The sequence below is a fragment of the Penaeus chinensis genome, chromosome 39 (assembly GCF_019202785.1).
Source record: "Penaeus chinensis breed Huanghai No. 1 chromosome 39, ASM1920278v2, whole genome shotgun sequence".
Classification (NCBI taxonomy): domain Eukaryota; kingdom Metazoa; phylum Arthropoda; class Malacostraca; order Decapoda; family Penaeidae; genus Penaeus; species Penaeus chinensis.
The window spans coordinates 17,969,997-17,977,496 of NC_061857.1; the positions used below are offsets into that span (position 1 = coordinate 17,969,997).

A 7,500-nucleotide genomic window follows, 5' to 3' on the forward strand; every position below is an offset into this window, starting at 1 on the left:
ACCCCCCCCCCCATACCCACAGACACACCCACAAACACACACACATGCACACACGCATACACCCACGCACACGCGCACACACACCCACAACCACACACACACATACGCACACACACACATACACTCACACACGCACACACACACACACACTCAAGCAAACACACACACACACACATGTTTATTTATGTATATGTATATATACATATGCATATATATATATATATATATATATATATATATATATATGTGTGTGTGTGTGTGTGTATATACATATATATGTATATATGCATATACATACCTAAATATACAGATAAATACATACACACACATGTGTATATATGTATATATACATACAAACACATATACACATACATACATACACACTCACGGACACACACACATACATACATATATATACAATTTTTTTTTTCAACAGCCATTGATTCCACTGCAGGACATAGGCCTCTCTCAATTAACTATTGAGAGTTTATATGGCAGTGTCACCCTTGCCTGATTGGATGCCCTTCCCAATCAACCGCGGTTCGGCGCGGTAACATTTGAGCCACGGCGGCAAATTCCCTTACGATACCCGCGTTTGACTTCTCAAGGGGATATATCGTTTTCTCGGGCTCGAGCAAGCAGTTAGAGCGCAGGCATTTTTACGACCGCCGCGAAGGGGAATTGAACTCGGGACCGCGAGGGCCGGAGTCAAGTGCTCTAAGCACTGGACCATCGCTGCAGTCATGTATATATGTGTATATATATGTATATATACTTATATACATATACTTATATATGTATATATATATACATATATATGTATATATATACATATATATGTATATATATACATATATATGTATATATACATATATATGTATATATATACATATATATGTATATATATACATATACATATATGACTGCCGCGATGGTCCAGTGGTTAGAGTACTAGACTCCTACCCATGTGATCCCGAGTTCAATTCCTCGCCGCGGCAGTCGTAAGAATGTCCGACTGCTGGCTGGAGTCCAGAGCTCACGGCGAGAAAACGACATATCGCCTTGAGAAGTCAAACATAGGTGTCAAAGGGGAAATCACCGCCGTGGCACAAGTGCCGAACTGCGATTAATTTGGCAAGGGTGGCACTGCCAAAATAACCTCTCAATAGGAAATTGAGAGAGGCCTGTGTCCTGCAGTGTATATATCCATATATATATACATATATATATACACACATGTATACATATATATGTATATATATAAATATATATATTTACATATATATAGAGTGGTACTAATGTCATCTATGGGATGGAAAGAAATAAAGTCAGTGGGGGCTCGTTAGACTTCGCTGGAACCCTTCTAAAGACATTATCTCAATAAAAAACACAGTCAGGAAAGGCATTGGGGAACTACCCTGACTAATAAATACCTTGTATTTATGGCAGACATCTCCGGAAATGGTCCTCTGCCCCGTGAAAAACTGGGCGCGTTAGGTAAATTTGGGTCATAGAGTGAAAAAAAAAAAAAAAAAAAAAAAAAAAAAAAAAATATATATATATATATATATATATATATATATATATATATATATATATATATGCTGTATATATATGTATGTGTGTGTGTGTGTGTGTGTGTGTGTTCATATATATATGATATTTATATATATATATAAATATATATATGTATATATATTTATATATATGAATATATATATATATATATTTAGATATTTAGATATATATAAATATATCTATGTATATACGTTCTTAGATATATATAACACCATCATCGGGGGGCTAATGCCGACGTAGGCGCATGGCCGCATCCACCCTTCGCTTCCAACCACAAGGTCCCTCATGACGAGCCTCCAGGCAGGCTCTTGGCTCAAAACTGGCAGTATTAAGGCCTTGAAGACACTTCTGCATAGTTATCGATATCTCCAAATTTGTGGTTCTTATTGGCCGAGTTATTGGATCCAACTTCCAGACCAGTCTGTAAGCCCAGAGACATGAAATATACTACCAAGGTATGTAAAGCTCTCTGTGACTTTTGTAACGTCCTCATTGCAAGAATGTATCGACTGAACAAGTTTCCTTAACAAGCCCCCCAAATACTGGCCCAGGAGAGCTCTAGACTCAAGGACTTCGCCTCACACCAGGAGCTGCCATTAGTGATTCCAGTGACTCAAATAGGATAGCAACATCACCGGTAAAGTTGAGGTCGGTGACCTTGATATTGCCCTGTGTTACTCCACAGTGACTTTGGATAGTAGTTTAACCTATTTTCAAGTACATGCAAATGTTGAAAAGTGTTGGTGCAAAAACACAGCTTTGCTTCACTTCCGAGTTAATAGGGAACAAGCTCGACAGGCCCCCTCCACACTATACAGCACTTTCAGTACCATTATATAGGCTTGCTATTAAACCAATAGTATTGGAATTCTCATAAGTCTCAGGTCAATGGAAGCTGCAAGCAGCCATAACCAAACTCATGACGGCATTCCACAAGGACTCAAAGCACTGGAATATGGTCTATTGTGGACTTGCCGGGAGTGAAGCCAGACTGCTCTAGTCTCTGTTGCCATAGTAAGTGGTCACGGATTCGTTTCAGAAGAATGTGGGCGAAAACCTTACCTGTAATGCTACAGTCCCATCAATTCCCTTTCCAATTCCCAGAGGGGGATGATGATGATGGTTTGGTTTGCGAAGTTCTAGCTTCGACCGGGCCTTCTAAATATGGCCCGGCCTGTGTCAGCTTTTTACGGCTGTCTCATTGAGTTGTCTGACACTCGGTGCTTACCGTGGCGGCGGGATTGCCAGCAGGCGCTCCTGCCGCCATGGTGTAAGCATTTCGCATAGCATCTTTACCAGCACGGCGGCTGTTGTGGGCGGTCCATGTCTCAGGAATTGTGTATGGTCACAACTTTCTAGGTAGTGGACTAGTGTGGCGTTCGGCTCGCCGCAGTGCTTGCAGCACCTTTCATCGTGTTCGATTGTTGGGATAATCTGCCATGCACAGTGGTAACCTAGGCGCATTCTGTGAAGAATGACTTCGGTACCTCTGTTGCTTACTTCAGAGAGTGCCAGTGGTTCATAGCCTGTGGCGTCTGAGTACCAGCTGGCCGAGGGGGAGGTTCTCGTTTCCTCTCTGTGGAGCTGCCGTAGGAAGGTACGACCGACCAAGGCACACTTCACCATAAGTAATTTTCAGCTCGGTTTTATCATCATGGGATTTGGGGGCATACCCCTGCCAGCGACGGCTAGTCTGTCAGCAAGCTCGTTCCCTCTGATGCCGATGTGGCTTGGGACCCAGTTGATGATAATTCTTCTACCCTGAGCAAGAATTCTCTGTGCCATTGTGAGAATCGTGGTCAGTAGGTAGATGTTGTCTGTGGGTTAGCTGTGCTGAAGACAGTCAATGGCTGCCCTGGAGTCTGTGTGTATGACCACGAGTCCTTCCCTTAGGGACGCGTGGCCTAGGGCTCCCATGATTGCAACTACCTCTGCCTGTAGCGAGGAGGCATTGTCTGTTACCCTCATGGATCGCGTGGCTGCAATGACCCTGTGATGGCTGCAATGACCCTGTGGGCTTCTGCCTTTAGGTTAGGCATGGGGTATAGGCTCTTTTTCATTGACAGGCTCATTATGTTGAACTCTATCAGGCTCAGTGCCCACGGCGGGGCTTCGGCAAAGTCGGGGTGGGGGGAGTCCATGCCCTTAGCAAGAAGCTGTTCTTTGAGCTGATGGCGTATCAACACCCTGGCTGTATGAGACAGCCAGGAGTTGTTTGCAACGAGCTCGTTGTCTTGTTCGAGGCATCTGACTAATTTTTGTCTTAGGCTTGTGTTCCTGGGAGCGTGGATGACCTTTGACAGGAATTGTGTTGCCATTAGATCGATTCGTGAGTCCAGGGGGAGAAGGTTTGCCTCCATCAGGAGGTTGAGGACCTTCGTCCTCCTCGGGACACCCAGAATGATCCTGGCAGCATCATTTTGGACTGTTTCTAATTTGTCTGTGTGCTTTTTCTTTGCAGCAATGAGAGCGACTGAGGCATAGTCCACAATGGGCCGGACAGCATGTACATAGAATGATCTTAGTACTTTGTGTCTGGCCCCTATGCGTCTCCCAGTCATTGCTCTCATGACGGACAGTCTTGCTTTGGTTCGGTCAACCAGGTACTGGACCTCCTTATGGAAGGAGAGGGTCCGGTCTATCCTTACCCCAAAGTATAGGTAGTCCTGGACCCATTCTAATTCCACTCCCTGGATTTTCAGTCTTGTGCCTCGAACTCTCTGTCTCAGAGCCATGGCTTTGGATTTGGCTGCAGAGATCTTTAGTCCTGTCCTACAACACTCCTCTGACACGAGGTCCAGACAACGCTGGGCTTTATTCTGGCTGCGTGGTCCAGTGGAGGTGATAGTGAGATCGTCTGCATACGAGATGATCTGGCATGTGCTGCGATAGGTGACCCTGGAATTTGACATTGGCAGTCCTGTTCCTGAAGTAGTCACCTATCCAAGCCAAGAGCTTTCCTCTGATTCCCTTCTGGATCAGGCTTTTCTGAATGGCAAGCGGACTTGCCAGTTCAAAAGCCTTCTCCAGGTCAAGGAATACCACCACAGCTGGGCCCTTGCTGATTGTGCTTAAGAGCGTGGCTATGCTGTGTGCTGTGCCCATGCCCCTTGTGAACCCGTGGAGGTGTTCGTGAGGGGGTCCCGTTTTCCATTGAAGCCAGTTTAGTACCATCCTCTCAGCCGTCTTGGCCAGGCAGCTGAGCAGAGAGATGGGGCGGTACTTCCCCGGCTCCTTTGGTTTTGGGACGGGAACTATGGTAGCCCTCTTCCAACTCTGGGGTAGAGTGGCAGTTTCCCAGGACTTGTTGATGAGTTGCAAGAGTGCACGCTCACCTGCTAGTCCTAGGTGGGAGATAATGGGGTACGAGATCCCATCAGAGCCCGGGGCTGTGTTGGAACTGGTATTGTAGGCTTTCCTTAGTTCCCTCAGAGAAAAGATAACGTCTGAGTTATCGGGTTCGGCTGCCCTTTCTCTGATCTGAGCGTGTCTGTCTGGCTGTAGACGCTTTTGTCTTGCCCTCAGCTCGGCTGGCAGACTGTTGCTGCTCGTTCTCACAGAGAACTCGTGCGCCAGTCTGTTAGCCTCTGCTTGGGGGTCGTGATGGGTGCACCTCGGGGCTGAGCGGCTGGTAGCTCGCTTGACCCGTTGCCACAGCTCTGAAAGGGTGGTTTGGTGGTCGAAGGACTCACACCATTCCAGCCACTTTTCCTGCCTGACTCTGTTGGCAGTTTCCTTGGCATCCGTGACAGCTTCCCTTAGGAGGGATAAGTTGTCAGGGCTTCTTTGCCTTCGGAATAGTTTTCGGCACATGTTCACCCTGTGGTTGACCTCCCTGATCTCGTCATTGAAGTACCAGGCGTCTTTGTGACTTCTGGACCCAGGCCGAGTTTTGGGTATGGTCAGTTGGCCCTAGTGACCGATCCTGATTTCCCCATTCCTTGAATTGGCGAAAAAAATGTGTTTTTCATTTGAATACAGCTGACATCGATACTGTTATTATTGTTATTGATGTTATGATTATCAATTTGTTATTAAAATATTGATAACATTTAAGACAATGAAATAATGCAAAAGACCCCTTCCAAAAGTAGAGGAAAAGGGTAAACAGGTGAGATACGAACCGACTCCTTTGTGATTAAGCACTTGTAGAGCGTAGAGTGTAATTACAATAAATAAACTAGTGTATTACATTGGGCATGGCATGTATTCCAGTAAGCCATAGGTTCAGCAGGCCTTTAGCAGTTCAGCAGGGATATCACATATGACAGCAGCTTTCCCACACTTTAGCATAAAGATCGCATCCCTAAACTCATTTAGGGTAGCGGGTTCCTCACTGATGGGTGAATCTGACATATGTATTGTGACACCACTTACGTCCAAACTAACTGGTGGAGGGTCTACCTTGAGTGAGTTAGCAAACATTGGTAGGAGCGTATACAGCAATAAGAGACACGAAGCCAAAAGTATGTTTCAGTCTCAATGCCATAATACGCTCGTCAACCGATATTACCTCTACTACTGAAGGTTGGAGATAGCTATGGCTACTCACTGGAAATGATGACCATCGCCCTGGCCCGACCTGTAGTAGGCGTACCCACCCATACTGATTGTGCCACTGCCAAGTCTTCTCACCTCTGAAAGGGCAGCCACCTCAACTCCCAATCATTTCAGTTCCCTTGATAGCAGGGGTAAACGCTCATCCTGCCAAGGACCAAGCTCCTACCCAGATAGCCTACCTGAGGTTAAGCCTCAGGCAGTTGCTCCTAGTGCTACCCTTGTTGACGTTACCCATTATAAAGGGGGATGGCATGCTCAAGGCCTAATGTCCACCTGTGAGATTCCCTTGGGTTTTGTCCCACAGGCCTCACACTGGGTTGGCGGCTGCTAGGGTGCAGATGGGACAAATAACTCCTGTTCTCATCATGCAGTAGACGCCCTCCCAATGGGACCCATTGATTTGTTGCCGGTTAATTTATCTGGGGGGAGAAGGACTGGCTCGGCCCATTTTCCCCCACAGTTTAGCCTGGGACTATAAGGTGCCAAGTTTCCATGTGTGGTCATGAGGAGGCACTGCAGAATTCTCGATGATGGAGAAACTAAGAACTGACAGGGGAGGCTTATGCAGTGCTTCTCCCTTTTTCATACTAGGCTAGCTAGCGGTGGAAGCTGCAAGCAAGAACGCGTGCAAGCACTTAATACTACCTAGGCTACCACACCATCGCTTCTCATCAACCTGAAAATGTAGCACCCAACCATATATATATATATATATATATATATATATATGTATATGTATATATACACGTATATACATGCTTTTATATATATGTATATATATTTATTAATGAAACAGAATGATCATAGGGCTGATCAAATGTGGCACCCCATTTTTTGGATGTAATCAGGAGCCATAAAATAAAAGTACAGGCCTCCATTTTTTTTTTCTTTGTTCGCAGTTCCATCTAACTAGGACTGCTAGTTCAGTATGACTAAACTTCCGCCAAACATATTCTGCACTGCCGTGAACTACCAGTTGCACTGATAAACGCCTTATGCAGAAACCACTGCCTTACTGCCAAAAGCACACCCAACACTCGGGGATTTATATATATATATATATATATATATATTCATTTATTTATTTGAATATCACACACATTATATATATATAGTTATATACATATATAACAGCCCTCCCTGACCGGGCCTCGAACCTAGGTCGCTCCGGATATAAAACCGGAAGGCAAGTACTAAACCAACTATACCACACGACCAACAGAAGGAGTCCTACCGAGTGCCCACGGGGAGTGGGCAGAACCCTCCCTGACCGGGCCTCGAACCGGATATGAAACCGGAGAACCAGTATTAAACACATGCACACACACACACATATATATTTATATATACATATACATATAT

The 7,500-nt window shown here is 45.2% G+C and overlaps 1 protein-coding gene across 2 annotated transcripts in view; it reads left to right on the plus strand.

Annotated features, from left to right (window-relative positions):
- LOC125046708 overlaps nt 1-7,500 on the plus strand; it is a 39,147-nt gene that overhangs the window by 485 nt on the left and 31,162 nt on the right. The window lies entirely within an intron of this gene.